The following is a 22825-nucleotide window of genomic DNA, read 5'->3' as shown; positions in this document are numbered from 1 at the left end:
TTGCAAAGGATATCCTTCAAACGACTAGCAATAATCCTCGTCACAAACTTAACTTTTCATTTCAATAAGTATACATTAATATTATATAATATAGATAAAATAATTATATTTAGCTGTATATTTATCTATCTATCAATATATTTACATAAAATTAAAAAATGAAAGGTTTAAAAAAACAAAAACGAATAATATATCTAAATCTAAAATTTATATCTGTGATTTTTTATAACCTGTCAAAATATAAATAATTGAATCTAAAAAATGGTAAAAATCCGTAAATTCACCAAATTTTTAGTGAAAGAAACAGATTTTAGGGAAAATACGGGGACAAGCTCCCTTCGGGAATAAACAAAAGATGCTGCGAAAAAAAAAGTTTGGGGGTGCAACACGAGGACTTCCCAAGAGGTCACCCATCTTAGTACTACTCTCGTCCAAGCACGTTTCACTTTGGAGTTCTAATGGGATCCGATGCATTAGTGCTGGTATGATCACACCCATCATCCTACGCTCCCTCGCCGCATATATCTCATCTCTCTCATTTAAAATATAGATAATTGAATCTAAAAAATGGTAAAAATTCGTAAATTCACCAAATTTTCAATGAAAGAAATCGATTTTAGGAAAAATATGGGGACAAGCTCCCTTCGGGAATAAAAAAAAGATGTTGCGAAAAAAAAAAGTTTGGGGTGCAACACGAGGACTTCCCAAGAGGTCACACATCTTAGTACTACTCTCACCCAAGCACGTTCAACTTCGGAGTTCTGAGGGGATCCGATGCATTAGTGCTGGTATGATCGCACCCGTCATCCTACGCTCCCTCGCCGCATATATCCCATCCCTCTCATTTAAAATATAGATAATTGAATCTAAAAAATGGTAAAAATTCGTAAATTCACCAAATTTTCAGTGAAAGAACCGATTTTAGGGAAAATACAGGGACAAGCTCCCTTCGGGAATAAACAAAAGATGCTGCGAAAAAAAAAGTTTGGGGGTGCAACACGAGGACTTCCTAAGAGGTCACCCATCTTAGTACTACTCTCGCCCAATCACGTTTAACTTCAGAGTTCTGATGGGATCCGGTGCATTAGTGCTGGTATGATCGCACCCGTCATCCTACGCTCCTCCGCCGCATATATCTCATCCCTCTAATTTAAAATATAGATAATTGAATCTAAAAAATGGTAAAAATTCGTAAATTCACCAAATTTTCAGTGAAAGAAACCGATTTTAGGGAAAATACGGGGACAAGCTCCCTTCGGGATTAAACAAAAGATGCTGCGAAAAAAAAAAAGTTTGGGGGTGCAACACGAGGACTTCCCAAGAGGTCACCCATCTTAGTACTACTCCCGCCCAAGCACATTTAACTTCGGAATTTTGATGGGATCCGTTGCATTAGTGCTGGTATGATCGCACCCGTCATCCTACGCTCCCTCACCGCATATATCTCATCCATCTTATTTAAAATATAGATAATTGAATCTAAAAAATGGTAAAAATTGGTAAATTCACCAAATTTTCAGTGAAAGAAACCGATTTTAGGGAAAATACGGGGATAAGCTGTAGGAAAATAGACAAGCCTAGGCATAGCGGAATAATAAAATTGTATCTATTTCCCTTTTCCAATATCTGTTAATTGTTATTTCATATAAAGAGGGATAGAAAGTAATACCTTTATCGAAGAACTATCTACCGTTGCAAACGAAGTGCCCACAACTTGTTATTATCAACTCGTGAACCACGAACGTTTGATTCAACACAAAAACAAAACTAATCAGTAATCAACCTTTAATAAATAGCAATCGCAATGATTGCCTCTAACAGAAATCGATACGAGATCAAAGAGGGGGTAAGAAATAAAGTAAATTAGCCGAGACGACGACAGAATAATTCCTACTCCTCTTTTTCTTATGTTGGCCGAAATACTGAGGCTAGGGGTCTATTTATAGACTTCCGAAACCCTAATCCCAGTTGTGTTAGGAATTTAATTAATTGGAATCTTATTCTGAATATGATTCCTAATTAGATAATTAAATAAACACTTTAATATTATCTAAACAGTAACTAATTATATTTAGATAATTATTATTAATCAAATTAATAATTAATTAATGTTAGGGATAATTAATTAGAGTTTTAATTGCATAAAACATCCAATTAATATTATCAGATAATTCTTTAGTTTAATTCATAATCATAATCTAATTATAATTATTAAAATAAATTAATATCCCTAACTAGTATGTAAATTTCGGCCAATGTGTCTGTGTCCCGCTAATTACATTTTCGTCCTCCGATAACAAGTCCCATATGCGACCCATTAGGTTCTTTATTGCCACTAGCCGTATATATCCTTTGAAATTATTCATCACGATTAATTCCAACATATATATAACGGAATACCGTCGCGAGCTGTTACTAACAGAACCTATGATATTCCCCCAGAGCAATTAAGAAGTCAGGTTGATAACTGACGTTAACCTTTCTGCATTAGGTACAGTATAATACGATCCTTCATCAACTATATCCTATCGGTCAATTCCTTATAACCATGGAACGTGTCAAGGTTACATATAACTAAGAGTCCGGTTTTACTTGTACAGGTTGAATTCACTCTGAAAAGATAAGTTAAGTGAAATGTTCATTTCTACTCTTAACTCTATCACCTTGCAAGGATTTCAATCAATTCACCACAAGCGGCCATTTGGATATATCTCCCACTTATCGAGAGTGATGAATGCTCAATCTGACATTAACTATTCTACAATTACTTCGTGTGATACCCAACCCTGCTCTCACATACCCCAGGCTCTCACCTGTTGGATCGTGCTCGCACAAAATCAAAGTATCAGACTCCATAATCCAGAATCACTGATTAACGAATGTTTGAGTCTGATGATTAGTTATACATACTAATACCAATGAGATGAACAGTGGACATATTAGATAAATCAATCCATTCTATTATCTCAAGTCGGGTCCCAATCCTAATGAACTCCTTCACCGGATCCATGTAACTGTCTAGATATCCGAATATCTAAAGCTTGTGAGATCAGCTTTCTGTCTCGACAGAAAACACTGTTACATGCAAGTCTCAACAGTAATATGCCAACCCCTATAACATATCACTTGACTTGGGTTTACTTTAAGTCTATTGGTCTATTATAAAGTACAGTCTCACTTCATGCTTGTATGAACAGTTTATAACTACTTAAATAAACTTAGGGTTACTTACTTTATGAAAGATTATTGCCTTTATATATAGTTTCATTTTAATGCTATATATCTGATTAATCAAATGATAAAATAAACAATTTATTCATTAATATTAATATCCTAAAACGATTGTCTTTAGGACACTAAACTCCAACATAAGCTCCCTTCGGGAATAAACAAAAGTTGCTGCAAAAAAAAGTTTGAGGGTGCAACACGTGGACTTCCAAAAAGGTCACCCATCTTAGTACTACTATCGCCCAAGCACATTTGACTTCGGAGTTCTGATGGGATCCGGTGCATTAGTGCTGGTATGATCGCACCCGTCATCCTACGCTCCCTCGCCGCATATATCTCATCCCTCTCATTTAAAATATAGATAATTGAATCTAAAAAATGGTAAAAATTCGTAAATTCACCAAATTTTCAGTGAAAGAAACCGATTTTAGGGAAAATACGGGCACAAGCTCCCTTCAGGAATAAACAAAAGATGCTGCGGGGGAAAAAAAGGGTTTGGGGGTGCAACACGAGGACTTCCCAAGAGGTCACCCATCTTAGTACTTCTCGCCCAAGCACGTTTAACTTCAGAGTTCTGATGGGATCCGATGCATTAATGCTGGTATGATCGCACCCGTCATCCTACGCTTCCTCGCCGCATATATCCCATCCTTCTCATTTAAAATATAGATAATTGAATCTAAAAAATGGAAAAAATTCGTAAATTCACCAAATTTTCAGTGAAAGAAACCGATTTTAGGGAAAATACGGGGACAAGATCCCTTCGGGAATAAACAAAAGATGCTGCGGGGAAAAAAAAAGGTTTGGGGGTGCAACACGAGGACTTCCCAAGAGGTCACCCATCTTAGTACTACTCTCGCCCAAGCATGTTTAACTTCGTAGTTTTGATGGGATCCGGTGCATTAGTGCTGGTATGATCGCACCCGTCATCCTACGCTCCCTCGCCGCATATATCCCATCCCTCTCATTTAAAATATAGATATTGAATCTAAAAAATGGTAAAAATTCGTAAATTCACCAAATTTTCAGTGAAAGAAACCGATTTTAGGGAAAATACGGGCACAAGCTCCCTTCAGGAATAAACAAAAGATGTTGCGGGGAAAAAAAGGGTTTGGGGGTGCAACACGAGGACTTCCCAAGAGGTCACCCATCTTAGTACTACTCTCGCCCAAGCACGTTTAACTTCAGAGTTCTGATGGGATCCGGTGCATTAGTGCTGGTATGATCGCACCCGTCATCCTACGCTCCCTCGCCGCATATATCCCATCCCTCTCATTTAAAATATAGATAATTGAATCTAAAAAATGGTAAAAATTCGTAAATTCACCAAATTTTCAGTGAAAGAAACCGATTTTAGGGAAAATACGGGCACAAGCTCCCTTCAGGAATAAACAAAAGATGTTGCGGGGAAAAAAAGGGTTTGGGGGTGCAACACGAGGACTTCCCAAGAGGTCACCCATCTTAGTACTACTCTCGCCCAAGCACGTTTAACTTCAGAGTTCTGATGGGATCCGGTGCATTAGTGCTGGTATGATCGCACCCGTCATCCTACGCTCCCTCGCCGCATATATCTCATCCCTCTCATTTAAAATATAGATAATTGAATCTAAAAAATGGTAAAAATTCATAAATTCACCAAATTTTCAGTGAAAGAAACCGATTTTAGGGAAAATACGGGGAAAAGATCCCTTCGGGAATAAACAAAAGATGCTGCGGGGAAAAAAAAAGGTTTGGGGGTGCAACACGAGGACTTCCCAAGAGGTCACCCATCTTAGTACTACTCTCGCCCAAGCACGTTTAACTTCAAAGTTTTAATGGGATCCGGTGCATTAGTGCTGGTATGATCGCACCCGTCATCCTACGCTCCCTCGCCGCATATATCCCATTCCTCTTATTTAAAATATAGATAATTGAATCTAAAAAATGGTAAAAATTCGTAAATTCACCAAATTTTCAGTGAAAGAAACCGATTTTAGGGAAAATACGGGCACAAGTTCCCTTCGGGAATAAACAAAAGATGCTGCGGGAAAAAAAAAAGGTTTGGGGGTGCAACACGAGGACTTCCCAAGAGGTCACCTATCTTAGTACTACTCTCGCCCAAGCACATTTAACTTCGGAGTTCTGATGGGATCCGGTGCATTAGTGCTGGTATGATCGCACCCGTCATCCTACAGCTCCCTCGCCGCATATATCCCATCCCTCTCATTTAAAATATAGATAATTGAATCTAAAAAATGGTAAAAATTCGTAAATTCACCAAATTTTCAGTGAAAGAAACTGATTTTAGGGAAAATACGGGGACAAGCTCCCTTCGGGAATAAACAAAAGATGATGCGGGAAAAAAAAGGTTTGGGGGTGCAACACGAGGACTTCCCAAGAGGTCACCCATCTTAGTATTGTTGGTCCCTTGTAAGGTTGCAAGTATAGTTCCAAGGGGGGGGGGGGGGGTTAGGAACTATTTAAACGTTTTGCAATTAGCGCAGACTTCTTTTTCTAAGGAAAAAGGTTTTAACAGCGGCGCTGAGTAAACAGCAAGATACTGGCTTAGTCAACTGGTGACTAGGTCAGTTTCTTAGCTTGAGTCAGGAGATAGCACTTAGAGTCTATTCCTGAGCTCAGACGTTCAACGCGCACAACTCAACTTGACCTCTTTACTTGGTCAGTTTTTGGTTATTTTAAGCAAGCAATATAAATAAGGAGTTAAAGGTAAGAAATACTTCACTCAGCAGATTTATCCAGGTTCGGCTTCTTCTAAGCCTACGTCCTGTCCCCGGAACACGTTCCGAGATTTCGAATCCTCTACTGATCTCTTTAAAGGTAGAGCCTCAAACCTTTTACAATATCAGCAACTGAGTATGACAAGAGTACCTTCCTCTATACCTCTACTCAATCCTAATCTCTCGCTGAGTACTTAAAACCGAGTACTCAGCCTCTCCTTCCTATCTCTAAAAATGATAAGTGTTTTGTCCTTTACAAAGATTTGCTAAGACACTTTAGACGATTGAAACAATCACTCTAGACTTTTACACAGATATAAGAATTGTAGTGTAAGATTTTGCTTTGCTTCTTTGCTTGCAGAACTTGTAGAAATTTGGTCAGCGTAATGGCTTGATCAATTTCTGTGTTGAGTGAAGCTTCTGATGGCACTATTTATAGAGACGTCTGGGCATCGGTCATTTCGAATTTCGAAATAACCGTTGGAGGGAAATGGCTACATGTCGTTGTCATCCTGACTTGCTCAGAGCTCTCGGCCAATCAGAATTGTGTATCTTCTGTCCTCGGTCAGCTTAGCAGACTGTCTTTCCTTTTATGGTAAAGTCAACTGGACAGCATACTGTGTCGTCTGAACTTTTTCCAAAGGGGAAATACTTTGTCTGGAAGTTTTCCTTTGCCAGCTGCTGTCTTGTACGCTTTATCGAGACTACTCAGCAGCTTCATCTTGAAGTTGTTCCCGAAGGTCTTCTAGATCCTTCCGTTTGCTGAGTTGCGTTTTGTTCAAAACGACAACGTCTTGACATACGCGGGCCGAGTTGTACGGAGTTGTTTGACTTGGGCCTTGGCTTCCGTATTGGGCTTGGGCCTTTTAATCCTTATGTCTTATAACAGTTTTAACTCAACATTGAACAAACACATTAGTAGAATAAATCAAAGCATTTAAACTTAGTGTGTTTAGAATATGTATTTTAAATTATACTTAAACAATTTTGTCAAATCAAAATTATGTGGAAAGGTGTTTCAACAAACTCCTCCATTTTGATGTTGGCAAAACTATTCAGCGAGGAACTCAGTATGAGCTCCCCCATGATAGTTGACCTAGTATAATTTAGCAAACTCCCCCGTAAAGGTTGAGCTACTGACTTAGTTTTACTCAAAACATTTAAAGGTTTAAATGAGTAAGTCTAAGGTCAGTTTTCAGATATAGGTCAGCTATATCAACATATTCTATTTACTCAGTATTAAGCGGAAGGTTTAGTCATATTGAGCGCGCTGAGTAATTTGTTGTTCAATGAGTTCTTATCAGAATGTTTTATAAACACATAGGTCAATGTCAAACATGTTATCAGCATATCATTTAGACAATAATTGTTACAAGTATTAAACATAGCTGATTTAATTGAAGATACATAATGACTCAGTACTTAATAACATATATCATAACTCAGGATTTGAATAAGAGATGCAAATATGATATATAGATAGAAGTCAGTGATTACACAGCAACATATATATAGATAAGGCAAAATAGATTACAACTGTCTTAACCTATACTGAGCTAGCCTATCTATTTCTTTTTCTTATGTTGCGATGACTGACTTCGCTCATGCTGAGCTCGAGCTGCATGTTCTTTCTCCCCCATTTTGTCAACTTCAGGGAGTCTGAAAGCATCAGGTAATACAGCGCGAGTCAGTTCTTGGGATAGCTCCTTAAGCTTCTCAGCGCTTTCATTTACGCCATCAAAAATGGCAACTCCATCAGCTGAGACCTCTTCGGGTACTTTGAGATCAGCAGCACTGAGCATATTGACGCTGAATGCTTGAGCTTTGCCTTGCCAGATAAGAGCTTCAGTAAGGCCAGCAAAGATTTGGTGGAAGGTTTTTTAAGAGAGCTGTGTCGTAATACTGACGTTGGATGTTGTTATGACGAATGTGATTGAAGGTCTGCTGTGCGAGAGTCATCATCTCGTTCTGCTTCATTGCGTCAGTATCCATCTCTTGCTTATTCAGATTAAGCAACCTTATAGCCTCACCAATTTGCTCTACTGAGCACTGACTGTATGACACCATTTGCTCGTTGGTCTTAAGTTGCTCAGTATGAAGCTGAGCAAAAAGCATTTTGAGTTCAGATGAAGTGGCATAGTCAGTGTTCACAACTGACAATTTCTGGACTTGTTGATGGAGAGAGTTCAGGTGTTGCACGGTTGTCAGCTGGATCTCAGCCAACTTGGCAATTGAATCCTGCTTAGCTTGCTGTGCTTGGAAGGATAAGACGACGTTCAACAGATCCTTGAGTCCCTTAACTTCATTGAGAAGCTGAGTGACCTGGGAGAGCTGGGCGGTCTCAAGAATTGAAGATCCAGCAGCAGGAGAGGTGGAACGTTGAAGGTCTCTGATTAATGCTTGCACTGAGTCAATGATCTTTTTGCCGGACTCAGTGGCATTTAGATGGCTTTGTGAACCTTCAGGGACATCAGTATGACCGGAGGGAAGAGGAGTGAAAGGAGTAACCTGGTCAGTGACTGGAATAGTATGCTCAATCTGCACTTGAGTTGTAGGAATAGTTGATTGATCGGCAGAGAGTTGAGTTTGAGAAGTTGTAATGCGAATACTGTCTGTGCTGACGGCAAAAGTGTGTGGAGTTAGCACCATGCTTGAGGAAATAGCATGAATAGTAGACGGCTCAACCTGACTGGTTGATGTTGCGGAAGCATTGGGGTCGGCATGTTCCTGTTGAGAAGAAACAGAGGCTTGTTTTTCTAATGCCGCCGATGTAGTGGAAGTGGATTGGCGTTTGAAAAACTTGAGTTTGACGCTAGAAGGGTCCTTAGTTGTCTTTGAGACGACAAAGTCAGGAAGAGTTGGTATTTGCACAGGAGGTTCACTGACTAGCTTCTCACTGGCCTTGACCAACTTTCGCCTTCTACGAGGTGGAGTGACAGTATTATCAGGTTCTCCTGAGTGAGAAGGGGAAGATTCTTGTTGCTCAGTATGAGGCTGGTCAGCTTGCTCTTCAGCTGGATCAACAGTGTGTTGGTCGAGTACTTGCTCAACTCCAGCAGCCAACTTAGTATCGGCATGCTCAACCTCAATCTCACTGGCTGTTTCTATAATACCCCAATTTATATATAATTAAGCTAATTGCTAAAATGAATTAGTTAGAAGGAGTTAAGGTTAAAATATAATTACTTTTGAGAAATTTTTAAAAGATATTAACAATATAGGGACTAGTACATAAATTTTACAATTCTTTTGAAAATAAATCTGCTCAAATTCGCAGATCATCTTCACCATTCCTCCCTTCAAAACACATTTCCATTTCTCAATCTTCTTCTACCTCATTCTTCCTTATTTCTTCACCGTTTTTGACGTTCTTTATATCGAAACGAAGCTCTCAACTCCAGCTACAAGTGCATGTAAGTTTTAAGGTGAGATTTTCAGTTTTCAAAAATCGGTTAGAGAGAGAAAATTCGTCACTTTTCCTATTCTCTCTATTTCTTGGTCCTATGTTCATTATTTTGCAATTCTAACACCAAAAATGGACTCAGGGGGTCGATTTACCTATGGGTATGCTAGATTTTGATGCATGCAAGGAGTTTTGAGGGGTAATCGGAGCTACACCGGAAAAAGTAAGAAATCTAACCAAAGTTTAATTTTCCGGTCGATTTTGGGTGTTTTGACATTGATTCTAGACTCCTGAAATCATAAGGAACAAATTGGTATAATTAATTTCGCAAAACAATTAACTTTAACTTTTCCGATAGGTGGATCCCGAACACCGGTGATATTTTCCGGTGACATACGAAATAAGTACAGAATAAATAGTTGGTTTACTTCAGAATGTTCTAAATGTTATTTGGAGCAACATTAATTCTTGGAGTTTGACCAAATTCCTTACCGTTTAGTCTCTATAAATTACGAAAGTATATAGTCGGGTGAAATTAAGGAAAATAATTAAGTTGGGTTAAAAATAATTGTTGGATCCTCATTTTGATAACAACCCAAATTATTCTTGAATAAGGAATAAGGAAAAATTAATAGAAATAATGGCAAACCATTATTCCTTCTAAAAGAGATATTTATACATGATTAATGTGGAATTAATGATAATTAATGCAGGGGAGAATATGCAAATAATGAGGAAAAGGAAGGAGTCTCTAGCATTATGCCACGCCACGTGGACCATGGCGAGATACGCCATAACGAGATACGCCATAACGAGATACGCCCGATGAGAGCGAGTAGCGGAGACCCGCCATAGCTCTCAAGGAGAGCGTATATACGCCTTGACGGATCAAAGAATACGAAAAAGGATATTCATCTTACTGACAGAATATTATCCCAAGGACCAAAAGGGATATTCACCTTGAGAACGCCGCAAGAAGAACCGAATGGCGGATCTCCATGGTTCAGCTCAGTGAGATCCGCTGGCGAACCTATGAGGTGAATCTCCTCTTTCACCTGATTTATCACAGTAACGGCTAACTGCCGACTCGGCCATAAAGACCATTAATGAGCTATCAATTAGCTAACCGCCAGGTTAAAGGTAACCAGTAACCGCCAGCTTAAAGGTAAGCTGTAACCGCCATTAATGGAGCATTAATGGAGACCTTCTAGTTGCTGAAGGTTACGACTTCCTAGCTATATATAGCCTACATCCCTAGGCTATCAAGGTACACTTTTACTTACCCTTTGTCAATTCAGTTTGCTCTCTTGTTCTTCCTTACTGACTTTGGCATCAGAGTGTCCCCGGCCGATCCCAACGGCGCCTCACAGGGAAGTGCTCTGATCAAGGATTTTTTTACAAGTTATCAATTGGTGCGGTGAAGGTGGATCTCTAACAAACAGAAGATCACAAAATCTTGATTGTATAAAGTTTCACAAAGAACAAAACAATGGAGTCAACGGAATAGAAATCACAATCTCAAACTTTGGCTCAATCAGTACAACAAATCAATCCAAAGATACAGTTCTCCATATATTGGTGGGAAAGAGTTTTCTACATTAAATCTGGAACTTTATGATGAAAAAGATAAGTTTCCTCCCCTTTCTTATTCCATTTTTAATTAAAGAAAATTGAGATCTCTCACTCTTATAAAGTGCTATGAATATCATTACATGTTATTATGATAAATCTAATAAACTGTGAAAGATGAAGTCATAGACACAAATCTTTCATTAAATCTTGCATGCTTACTATGCCCTCATATTTTTATGCATGACAAGTGTAATATGATATTATCATTGAATTAGTACAAACGCATGTATAAGACCCGTAATCTTGGGATTTACAAAAAAAATCATCCATTCAATGTGATTTTGTTATTTGATATTAAAATATCATAAAAGGGCTCATGTAATTACAAATTATTTAGATCTGGTCGGTCTTTTGGATGAACATGCATATAACTATTAGAAGAAATTACAAAAAAATTATATTTGGTTTTTTGTACAATTCACCATCTATATATGGCTTTTCTCCTATATAGTACTTTTAATATCAGAAATTCATATTTTTGAATATTGTTTTGTCAAACAGTTATTTCATTCCTTTTTTTTACAAGGATGTGTCTATTCATATAAAAACTGTTTATTTGACATTGTTAGAATTTCTATTACCAACACAAGAGATTTGAAAATATTGAGTCTATTTGTAATTATCCTGTAATTGTCCTTAACTATTAAGGCCATTATGGGCTGATGAATTACCAAATTAGATAAACAAAACTTTCATGTCCTGAGCTAACTACAAAATAGTGCAAGTGTCGGTTTCGGATCAGAACATTAATTTATGCAAAATTCTTAGGATATACATGAGAATTCCTTAAAGATTGGAGGATTGTATGTGAAGGTAGGTGAGAGTGGATTTTGAGTAATTTTCCTTACACTCTAAATTGGAGGAGAATCATGGTACATGTAATTTTCTTCCAAAATTACCCTTTCTCTGTTATTTTATTCGTACAAATGAAATGATATAAGAGTAATTTTATATATAACTATATTATTAAATCATCACTTACCTTTCTTTAATTACACCTCATTCAAATGAGGCTTTAATTATCTCTGAATGCCATTAATGTATGGATGCACGATATTAATTGCAAGTAAATAGCAACTATGTAAGATATCTTACCCAATATAGAATGTCATAACTTTTATGACGTTTAAAATAAATATGCTATCTTGGATATTAATGTGCATTGAAATACAAAAGGACATTATTCTTAAACCATTCTCATTATGGTTATTTATTAAGAATTCATTATGATATTCATGTGCAGTAGCAATCTTTATGGTTATGACCGTTATACGTGATATTATTATTAAAACAAGCACGATTAAAATTCTATTATGAATTTGTTTGACATATAATATTTACTCGGTTTTATCCTTTGACTAAGTTCATTCTAGAGTCAGGGACCAACGCGAAAGAATTATTAAGTTGATTCCAAGATGAATTAAAAATTCCATAAAGAGAATTGCATCATACATGATATTTGCCAACAAGGCAAATGCAAACATTCTTTTGCTATGAAGTATGTTCCATGGATCAAGCCATTGATCCCCAAGGTAAGTGAATATAGCTTTTATGACTTACCACAATCTTTTAATAATGGACATAACATGCCCCACTTTTGGAGTTCTTTCAGTGCTAACCCACAGGTACAAGGGAGTTGCTAATACCACAACCAGTGCAAACACTGATATGAAAAATAAAGCTCAATCCAAAGAAGTGTATATGCAGAGTCACTTCAGAAAAATTCCTTGACTATGTCATTGGCCAAAAAGGAGTTAGAGCAAATCCAGATAAAATAAAAAACCTTGCGAGGAAAAAGGTGAAAAGAGCGCCTAAATAAAAGCCATGCGAGGAAAAAGGTGAAAAGAGCGCCTAAATGAAAACCCCACAATGGGTGAGAAAGATCCAGAGGTTGAACGGGCGGATCATCATACTAGAAAGATTGTCAACAAGCATATCAAGGTATAAAACAATTCCTAGCAGAACCACCCTTGATGAGCAGACCAATCTGAAGGGGAGACCTGCATTTGTATCAATCTGTCATGGATAAAGATATGTGCACCGTGGTTATTTAAGAAGAAGAAGGTCAGCAGTTCTCCATCTATTATGTTAGCAAAATGTTGAAGGATGCGGAGACAAGATATCAGAAGTTAGATAAAATGGCTCCCACGGTTGTGACAACATCCATCCGCGTTAAACCATATCTCCAAGCATAACCTCAACATGATCGAGATCAAGATCAAGAACCGGCTTCACCATCATGATTCAACATTGAACACACGAATGATGAGATTGAAAGGCGAGTGCATGCCGCTCTATATAGACAAGAGAACAATGCAGAAAGGTACGCCATCAAGTTAACATGAATTCGCCATTCACAGCACGGATCCTGGGGTACGAAGCGGACAGAATGTTTAAAGCTTCCAACTTGCCACAATATAAAAGAAAAGATTCAATATAAGCGGGACATTACATATCCCGAACCCAAAGGAGGGGAGCATGTAACCGTTGGAAAAAACGCCAAAGCGTACTACAGGTTGGCCACCACATTGGTTGGCCAGCACACTGAAGCTTGCTGGGAGCTGGCAAACTAGATAGCTTTGTCCAGAATAACAAATAACAAGATGACAAGCAGAAGACAGATCCCAAAAATAAATTCAAAAGTGTCATTAATGTCATAGCAGATGGACCAGTGTATCAGCCACCCGTGGAAAAAGCAAAAATATCCGCTCTGGATAAAACATCCCTCCATTGCTCCTTTTGCAGAAACAGGTCCGGTAATCTCTCCACATGCAGATGCATTGGTAGTAACAATGGCGATTCAAGGATGGGAGATAAAATAAAGCAAGTAAAGACACGGGCAGTTCTCGCAATGTCATCACCAAAGGTGCATTCGCCAAACTAAAGGTTGATCCGATCCAAATAGAAACAACCATTGTTGACATCATTGGAGTGACATAAAAACGCTCCTTATTGCTGATGGAAAGCGGGTGCGGATCGCCAAAGGATTAAAACTTGAGATCAAAGAGGATGTTAAAAAAAGTTCTCATTGAGTCTGAAAGCGTATTTACATAGGAGAATGAGATCCCCACAGGAGTAAGCCCAGATGTGATTACTCATAAGTTAAACATCATTGAGGATGCGGTTCTAGTTGCTCAGAAAAGACGGAACCATGGGCCTAAAAATCAGTATTTTTACATATTCTTATATGTGCATTAAACTGTTATAGTATCCTATATTTTATAATTTATTCTTTCTCGCCATACTTCTTATATTCATTTGCCTAGCTTTTAGTGCTGATATACGCCCAGTGGCTGGCGAATGAAAAGTTCCACAGGTGGATCAATTACCTCAAAGATAGGACAATTGATCCCATCACGGGCGGATCCCCTTTCCACAAAGATAAGAAGCACAGACCCTCAGGAGCTTTCAAATGAGCTCAACTCTCTCCTCAAAGACAGGAAAAGGATTGACCACCATCAAAAGCGGGTTAAAATCATCTCAAACATGAGATCATTACACCCTCAACTTTCTCCTCAAAGATAGGAGAACATTCTCATGGGCGGATCCATCTTTAGATGATCACCATTCGAGAAAGAGTTAAAACATTCCTTGGATGCAAAGATTTACACTCTCTCACTCCCTTCCCAAAGAAGGGTTCACAAGTCCTACGGGCGGATCGCTTCACCTCAAAGATAGGTAGCAAGTTGATCCCCTATGCAGCTTTACTTCCTCTAGAAGGAATATAATAGCTTCTAAACCTTCACAAAGGTTCACACATTGGGGTACGGCTGGCCACCTACCCTAAACAATCGGAGAAATCCTAAACCAGATTCTAGAAAATTACTTGCTAAAAGATATAATGCATTAGTAAAAATAGTTCTGGAAAGCAAAGGGTTCATCCAACTAATGAAGCCTCGTCTTCATCTCCAAGTAATGAAGCCTCGTCTTCATCTCCAAATAATGAAGCCTCGTCTTCATCTCCAAGTAATGAAGCCTCGTCTTCATCTCCAAGTAATGAAGCCTCGTCTTCATCTCCAAACAATGAAGCCTCGTCTTCATCTCCAAACAATGAAGCCTCGTCTTCATCTCCAAACAATGAAGCCTCGTCTTCATCTCCAAACAATGAAGCCTCGTCTTCATCTCCAAACAATGAAGCCTCGTCTTCATCTCCAAACAATGAAGCCTCGTCTTCATCCAATCAATGAAGCCTCGTCTTTATCCAAACAATGAAGTCTCGTTTTCATCAAAGTAATGAATCCTCATCTTCATCATAGAAATAACAAAGTCTCGCCTCCACAAAATGCACAAAAGTCCCTAAATGACTGATCATTCTTACTGATCCCTAAGGGCGGGTCATTCTCCTCAATATGGCAGAACTGAAGAAAATAAGTCCCTAAAGGCGAATCATAATCCTATGGGGTAGGAACAAATGGTCCCATAAAGGGCAGGTTATTCCTTTCTAAAGGAAATATAACTCTCAAGAAGCCCCTAGAGGCTAACAATGGATACGGTTGGCCACCTATCCACGAAGAAGCAAAATCCCCTAAAAGCGTATCATATCCATATATGATCCCACATAGGGCGGATCTTGTTCATAAGATCCCACATAAGGAATCCCCTAAAAGCGCATCATTTCCATATATGATCCCCCATTTAGGGCGGGTCCACTTTCCTCCAAGATAGAAAAATAAAACACCATTTAGACAGCCCTAAAGAGCTTTTTATACCTTTAGGGGGGGCTTCTGATAACAACCCAAATTATTCTTGAATAAGGAATAAGGGAAAATTAATAGAAATAATGGCAAACCATTATTCCTTCTAAAAGAGATATTTATACATGATTAATGTGGAATTAATGATAATTAATGTAGGGGAGAATATGCAAATAATGAGGAAAAGGAAGGAGTCTCTAGCATTATGCCACGCCACGTGGACCATGGCGAGATACGTCATAACGAGATACGCCCGATGAGAGCGAGTAGCGGAGACCCGCCATAGCTCTCAAGGAGAGCGTACATACGCCTTGACGGATCAAAGAATACGAAAAAGGATATTCATCCTACTGACAGAATATTATCCCAAGGACCAAAAGGGATATTCACCTTGAGAACGCCGCAAGAAGAACCGGATGGCGGATCTCCATGGTTCAGCTCAGTGAGATCCGCTGGCGAACCTATGAGGCGAATCTCCTCTTTCACCTGATTCATCACAGTAACGGCTAACCGCCGACTCGGCCATAAAGACCATTAATGAGCTATCAATTAGCTAACCGCCAGGTTAAAGGTAACCAGTAACCGCCAGCTTAAAGGTAACGAGTAACCGCCATTAATGGAGCATTAATGGGGACCTTCTAGTTGCTGAAGGTTACGACTTCCTAGCTATATATAGCCTACATCCCTAGGCTATCAAGGTACACTTTTACTTACCCTTTGTCAATTCAGTTTGCTCTCTTGTTCTTCCTTACTGACTTTGGCATCGGAGTGTCCCCGGCCGATACCAACGGCGCCTCACAGGGAAGTGCTCTGATCAAGGATTTTTTTTACAAGTTATCACATTTAAATAAATTTCAGAATATATAATTTTAAAAATAAAGGTTGAAGGGAGATTGGACTAAGCATAATTAATTAATTATGCTCTTAAGATTATTGGTTAGTTAATTTGGTTGATACAGGTATTATGAAAATGAATGATAAATATATATGTTTATATGTTATTTGATTATGAGTAATTTTGGAAGTAAGTATTGGAATTACTAACAGTTATGGAACTGTTGGATGATTGATGTCCAACCGGGTTGATAATTGCAGTCTATGGGTACCGGTTTGGACTTTGGATATTTTTGAATATAGAAGTGTATTTTATTGCAGGGTTGACCCTAGTTGTTACTAGGAGGATGTTCGTTTTATAGGGGAGACTCTACCGAATTTTCGGTAGACAGTCCGTAAAACGAGACAAAATAAATTTTAATATTTCCCTAAACTTATATAAATTCTAAAAATAATATTATCTCTTTTAGATATTCAACCAGTAGGAGGAGCAGCAGTACCTGAAAATTAGGACAGTCGGCTAGGAGCAATTTGTGAGTTAATTATATGTTATGCATTTTTAATTTAGCATTTGCATTCATAATAAATTATTTCATGACATTTCTAGTAAAGTATTATTTTCACTTATAAAAGTGTATTATTATTATTTATAATAATTTATACGTGATTATTGGTGGATAAATACGTGTTATGGACATGCTTCCTGGTGAGCGGCATCAGGACCTTGTGCGCACATGTACTATCGGGTTATTGGATATTGATGATACGAATGTTGTGATATATGGATAAGCTCGGTTGAGATATTCTCGGGCTATGTGATATGTGGATTTTGGATTTAAGTGAGGCTGGGTACGGAATCGGTTGAGTTATTCTCGGTCCTCCAGCTAACTGGGCGTGTGGTCGGTTGAGTTATTCTCGGTCCCCCAGTTATTGGATAAAAGTGATATGGTGATATTTGGTGGATTATTAGATGGGGTATTGAGGTTTAGGGTCCAACACACGTATTAAACCACCTATCTATTTACTTATTAAATGATTTTGTGATATTTGGTGGATTATTAGATGGGGTATTGAGGTTTAGGGTCCAACACACGTATTAAACCACCTATCTATTTGGTGGATTATTAGATGGGGTATTGAGGTTTAGGGTCCAACACACGTATTAAACCACCTATCTATTTACTTATTAAATGATTTTGTGAAAAGCATATTGTGTGACTATTTATATTATATATATATACATATGATTATTATTATTATTATGTGTGGCATCAATGTTAAATTACTCATGCATTGCATATAATTAATTCACTACGGGAGGTTTGACTCCTTTAATTTTTCAGGTGACTAGAAGTCTGTTACAGCCTAATTTCTTTCTTCGGGCAGCACATCTATCTTACTATGTATGGCTATTTAAAAATTATGTTAAAAATTTATATTCTAGACCGCAGTACCAGTTTGAGGATTATGTGTGTGTTTATTATGGAATGTTTTAATATTAAATTATGTTGAGACTATTGATAAGGTTATATTAAGGCTTGCTACGGGTTCCGGTAGCTTCAGCTTACCCGTTCCCTAGCGCCGGTCACGATCCGTGGGATGGGTCGTGACAAAGTTGGTATCAGAGCCTAGTTAGAGATTGTATGACCTAGGATAATAGAAAATCTGGATACTGCGGAAATAGGTTTCGAATTCGTCTTTGTCAGTTTTCTTATAATTAGAGTTCAGCGTACCATAAGAGTCTGTTATTTTCTAATGCTTCATTATTTATTCTCAGAATGAGGCAATCTAGATCTCGAATAAATCAAACAGAACCAATCATTCAACCTGTAACAGAAGATCCCGATGATGAAATGTCTGTTCATCAAGAAAGTGGTGATCTGCCACCACCACCACCACTTCCTCATAGGAGGCGGGGCAGACCTAGAAGTCAAATAAATCAAGGGGTTGCACAAGTGGAACCCCAAGTCAATCAAGTGGCTGGACAAGAAGGACAAGCATCGAGACAAGTTCCTCCACAATTCCCGATAGATTTTAACTTCAATCAATTTTTATCGGGTGTTGAGATGATGCAGCAAATACTGATAAGGCAGGGACAAGGCAGTAGTGGTTCTAGTGGTTTAGGTGCTGTGGAAAGGTTTGCTAGAATAATGCCTACCATGTATGATGGTGTATCAGGAGATGCAATGGACTATTTAGATGAAGTGGAGAAAAATGCCAGATTTCTGAAAGGCAATGATTATGAAACAATTCAGATGGCAGAATACTCATTGAAGGGTGATGCAGGGGTATGGTTTAAGGACAATATTTTTCCTCAAATGCAAAGTATGACTTGGGCTGAATTTAAGGAATTGTTCAAGCAAGCTTTTAACCCTTTCAGTTACACTGAAGAGCAAAGGAGGAAATTTGCAACTTTTAGAAAGGATAACAATATGTCAGTTGCAGAATTTACACGACAATTTCTAAGATTGGGGAGATATGTTCCAGAAGTTATGGCCAATGAAAGGATACAATGTTCTACATATATTTCTGGGTTAGGAGAACCTTATACCTCTATGCATATCATGTCAGTGACTTCAGGATGCACTTTCCAGCAGTTAGTGGATGCAGCCCGTCATATGGAACTTGATTTTAATCAATCAAGGGCAACTCGTCACTCTATTCAGAGTCCTAAGCCTAAAGATGGTGGTCAATCTTCTTTAGTTACTGGTGGCAATATGGGTAGTTTTCAGATAGGGAGCACACAGCCTTTTAGACAGAGGTCGAGATTTCACAAGAAAGGGAGACATGGTCAAAGACATGGCAGAGGTTTCAACCAGAGTGGCAGTGGACAGAGTTCAGGTTCAAGCCACAGCAGTTCTGGATCAGGCTATAGTTCTTGCAATGTATGTGGCAGAAATCATCAGGGTCCTTGTTATACTGCACCTGGTAGTTGTTTTAGATGTGGTCAGTATGGGCATATGGCTAGACAGTGTCCACAGTCTGGATTTCAGCCTACTTTTTCTCAGGGATCCTCATCTAATGTTGTTAGACCCAATGTTCCTGTGTAAGCTGGAAATCTTTCTACTCCATCTCAGTTTCAGAATGCGCCTGGGATACATCAGGGTCAGTCGAGTCGTTTTGCTGGTAGAGGCAGGACAGGTGGAAGGAATCCTCAATCTGGGCAGGGGCAAGCTAGAGCATTCAATCTCACTCCACAAGAGGCTCATACTTCAAATGATGTTATCTCAGGTACTATTCCTATCTGTCATATTGATGCTATAGTCTTGTTGGATCCTGGTGCTACACATTCTTTTGTTTCTCCTTGCTTTGCAACACGAATGAATAGAACTCCAGAGAGGTTAGAGTTCTCCTTATCTGTTGCTACTCCACTGAGCAACTCAGTGGAAACAGATCTTGTATTTTCTTCTTGTCCTGTTACGATAGAAGGAAGAAATTTGATAGCAGATTGATTCTATTAGACGTGATTGATTTTGATGTCATTTTGGGAATGGATTGGTTATCTCAATATTTTACCACTTTAGATTGTCGTGCGAAGGTGGTGAGATTTAACATACCGGGAGATATTGAATTCGAATTCAAAGGCAATAAGGGTACTTCCTCTTCAATTTTGATATCAGCCATAACAGCTAGAAAGTTGTTGCATAAAGGGTGCCAAGGATATTTGGCCTTAGTCAAGGATACAACGGTAGATGAGGGTAAAGTAGAGAATGTTCCCGTTGTTAATGAATTCACAGATGTCTTTCCCGAGGAATTACCAGGGTTACCTCCTGAAAGAGAAATTGAGTTTTGTATTGACTTAGTTCCTGGTACTACCCCAATATCCATGCCACCTTACAGAATGGCGCCAGCAGAATTGAAAGAGTTGAAGGAACAATTGCAAGATTTAATTGATAAAGGCTTCATTCGACCTAGCGTGTCTCCTTGGGGTGCTCCAGTGTTGTTCGTTAAGAAGAAAGATGGATCACTTCGGCTTTGCATTGATTATAGACAGTTGAATAAGGTGACAATCCGTAACAAATACCCTCTTCCTCGAATTGATGAATTATTTGATCAATTACAAGGTGCGTGTCACTTCTCTAAAATTGATTTGCGGTCTGGGTATCATCAATTGAGAATCAGGAGCGAAGATATACCCAAGACAGCATTTAGAACACGATATGGCCATTATGAATTTTTGGTAATGTCGTTTGGCTTAACTAATGCACCAGCGGCCTTTATGGATCTAATGAATAGGGTGTTCAAGCCATTCTTAGACCGCTTTGTGATTGTGTTCATTGATGATATCTTGATATATTCACGAAGCGAGGAGGAACACGCCAACCATTTGAGAATGGTATTGCATGCTTTGAGAGAACATCAACTTTGTGCTAAGTTTTCTAAATGTGAGTTTTGGATGGAAAGTGTGGCTTTCTTAGGACATGTAGTGTCCAAAGATGGAATTCAAGTAGATCCTAAAAAGGTAGAAGCAATCACCAATTGGAAGAGACCTACTACAGTGACAGAAATTCGTAGTTTTCTGGGTTTAGCTGGCTATTATAGGAGATTTGTTCAAGATTTTTCCAAGATAGCTGCACCTTTAACTCGGCTAACTCAGAAAAATATTCCTTTTGTATGGTCAGAAGCATGTGAGAATAGTTTTCAAAAGCTAAAGGAATGTTTGACTTCAGCACCGGTACTCACTTTACCATCTGGATCAGGAGGATTCACTGTATATTGTGATGCTTCTAGAGTTGGCTTAGGCTGTGTTTTGATGCAAAATGGCAGGGTTATAGCTTATGCTTCGAGGCAATTAAAGAAACATGAACAAAATTATCCAACTCACGACTTAGAGATGGCATCAGTAGTATTTGCACTAAAGATCTGGAGACACTATCTGTATGGAGAAGCTTGTGAAATTTACACTGATCACAAGAGTCTTAAATACATATTCCAACAAAGGGATTTGAATTTAAGGCAGAGACGTTGGATGGAACTTTTGAAAGATTATGATTGTGCCCTTTTATATCATCCTGGTAAAGCTAATGTCGTGGCAGATGCTCTAAGCAGGAAATCTTCAGGAAGTTTAGCTCATATTAGCTTAGAAAGAAGGCTTTTGATTACAGAAATGCACGATCTGTATGATTCTGGAGTGCAACTAGAGTTGAATCATCATGGCATATTCTTAGCTCACTTTAAGGTTAGATCTGTATTACTTGATAGAATCAAGGCAGCTCAATCAAGAGATCCTCAGTTGTGTAAGATTTTAGACGAATTGAATGATGGTGAGGCTCGAGATTTTAGAATTGATGATGGTGGATGTCTACGGCATGGAGAACGATTGTGTGTTCCGAATGTAGATAATTTGAGAAAGGAGATAATGGAAGAAGCACACTTTGCAGCTTATAATATGCATCCAGGCTCTACAAAGATGTATCAAGACCTTAAGAAGCTGTATTGGTGGAATGGTATGAAACGTGATGTAGCAGAGTTTGTATCTCGATGTTTAACTTGTCATCAAGTGAAACTCGAACATCAGAAGCCTTCAGGATTATTACAACAATTGCCTATTCCAGAATGGAAATGGGAGCGCGTAACCATGGATTTTGTAGTTGGATTGCCCCGTGCTATAACCGGATATAATTCTATTTGGGTCATAGTTGATAGATTAACCAAGTCAGCGCATTTTCTTCCAGTAAAGACAACATATTCAGTGGCGAAATTGGCACAGTTGTACGTGGATAAAATTGTTTGCCTACATGGAGTACCAGTGTCTATTGTGTTAGACAGAGGCTCGGTGTTTACTTTAAAATTTTGGGAAAAACTCCAGCGTGCTTTGGGCACTAAATTAAATTTTAGCACAGCTTTTCATCCACAAACAGATGGTCAATCTGAAAGAACAATCCAAACGCTGGAAGACATGTTGAGAATGTGTGTGTTGGACTTTGGTGGTCATTGGGATACATATTTGCCTCTCATTGAATTTGCATATAATAATAGTTACCACTCAAGCATTCAAATGGCTCCTTATGAAGCATTATATGGTAGAAAGTGTAGATCTCCTTTATGTTGGGAAGAAGTTGGTGAAAGGAAGCTCACTGGTCCCGAGCTAATACAAATAACTTCTGAAAAGGTTCCTATCATTCGTCAAAGATTGCAAACTGCCTTTAGTAGGCAAAAAAGCTATGTGGATCCAAGGAGGAAGGACGTGGTATTCATGGAAGGGGACTATGTTTTTATCAAAGTGTCACCAATGAAAGGAATCATGAGATTTGGAAAGAAAGGAAAGTTGACACCTAGATACATCGGACCATTTGAGATTTTGAAGAGAATAGGTG

General features: G+C 38.5%; 11 non-coding genes across 11 annotated transcripts; all 11 read right to left on the bottom strand.

The window, feature by feature from the left end:
• Positions 1-377: 377 nt before the first annotated feature.
• LOC136204756 (5S ribosomal RNA) lies at positions 378-496 on the bottom strand. The gene has a single exon (XR_010675582.1). It is a non-coding gene; the product is annotated as a 5S ribosomal RNA (ribosomal RNA).
• A 187-nt stretch (positions 497-683) lies between these two features.
• On the bottom strand, positions 684-802 carry LOC136204849 (5S ribosomal RNA). The gene has a single exon (XR_010675671.1). It is a non-coding gene; the product is annotated as a 5S ribosomal RNA (ribosomal RNA).
• Positions 803-988: 186 nt separating this feature from the next.
• LOC136204700 (5S ribosomal RNA) lies at positions 989-1107 on the bottom strand. Its single transcript, XR_010675529.1, has one exon. It is a non-coding gene; the product is annotated as a 5S ribosomal RNA (ribosomal RNA).
• Positions 1108-1296: 189 nt separating this feature from the next.
• Positions 1297-1415, bottom strand: LOC136204777 (5S ribosomal RNA). The gene has a single exon (XR_010675603.1). It is a non-coding gene; the product is annotated as a 5S ribosomal RNA (ribosomal RNA).
• A 2001-nt stretch (positions 1416-3416) lies between these two features.
• On the bottom strand, positions 3417-3535 carry LOC136204767 (5S ribosomal RNA). Its single transcript, XR_010675593.1, has one exon. It is a non-coding gene; the product is annotated as a 5S ribosomal RNA (ribosomal RNA).
• Positions 3536-3726: 191 nt separating this feature from the next.
• LOC136204769 (5S ribosomal RNA) lies at positions 3727-3843 on the bottom strand. The gene has a single exon (XR_010675595.1). It is a non-coding gene; the product is annotated as a 5S ribosomal RNA (ribosomal RNA).
• Positions 3844-4034: 191 nt separating this feature from the next.
• Positions 4035-4153, bottom strand: LOC136204785 (5S ribosomal RNA). Its single transcript, XR_010675611.1, has one exon. It is a non-coding gene; the product is annotated as a 5S ribosomal RNA (ribosomal RNA).
• Positions 4154-4342: 189 nt separating this feature from the next.
• LOC136204764 (5S ribosomal RNA) lies at positions 4343-4461 on the bottom strand. The gene has a single exon (XR_010675590.1). It is a non-coding gene; the product is annotated as a 5S ribosomal RNA (ribosomal RNA).
• Positions 4462-4651: 190 nt separating this feature from the next.
• LOC136204753 (5S ribosomal RNA) lies at positions 4652-4770 on the bottom strand. Its single transcript, XR_010675579.1, has one exon. It is a non-coding gene; the product is annotated as a 5S ribosomal RNA (ribosomal RNA).
• Positions 4771-4961: 191 nt separating this feature from the next.
• Positions 4962-5080, bottom strand: LOC136204734 (5S ribosomal RNA). The gene has a single exon (XR_010675560.1). It is a non-coding gene; the product is annotated as a 5S ribosomal RNA (ribosomal RNA).
• Positions 5081-5271: 191 nt separating this feature from the next.
• Positions 5272-5390, bottom strand: LOC136204559 (5S ribosomal RNA). The gene has a single exon (XR_010675393.1). It is a non-coding gene; the product is annotated as a 5S ribosomal RNA (ribosomal RNA).
• Positions 5391-22825: the final 17435 nt, after the last annotated feature.

This window comes from Euphorbia lathyris, chromosome 8 (genome assembly GCF_963576675.1).
Source record: "Euphorbia lathyris chromosome 8, ddEupLath1.1, whole genome shotgun sequence".
In the NCBI taxonomy this organism is placed as follows: domain Eukaryota; kingdom Viridiplantae; phylum Streptophyta; class Magnoliopsida; order Malpighiales; family Euphorbiaceae; genus Euphorbia; species Euphorbia lathyris.
The sequence above is the reverse complement of the archived record's forward strand: the minus strand, read 5'-3'. Positions and strand labels throughout refer to the sequence as shown.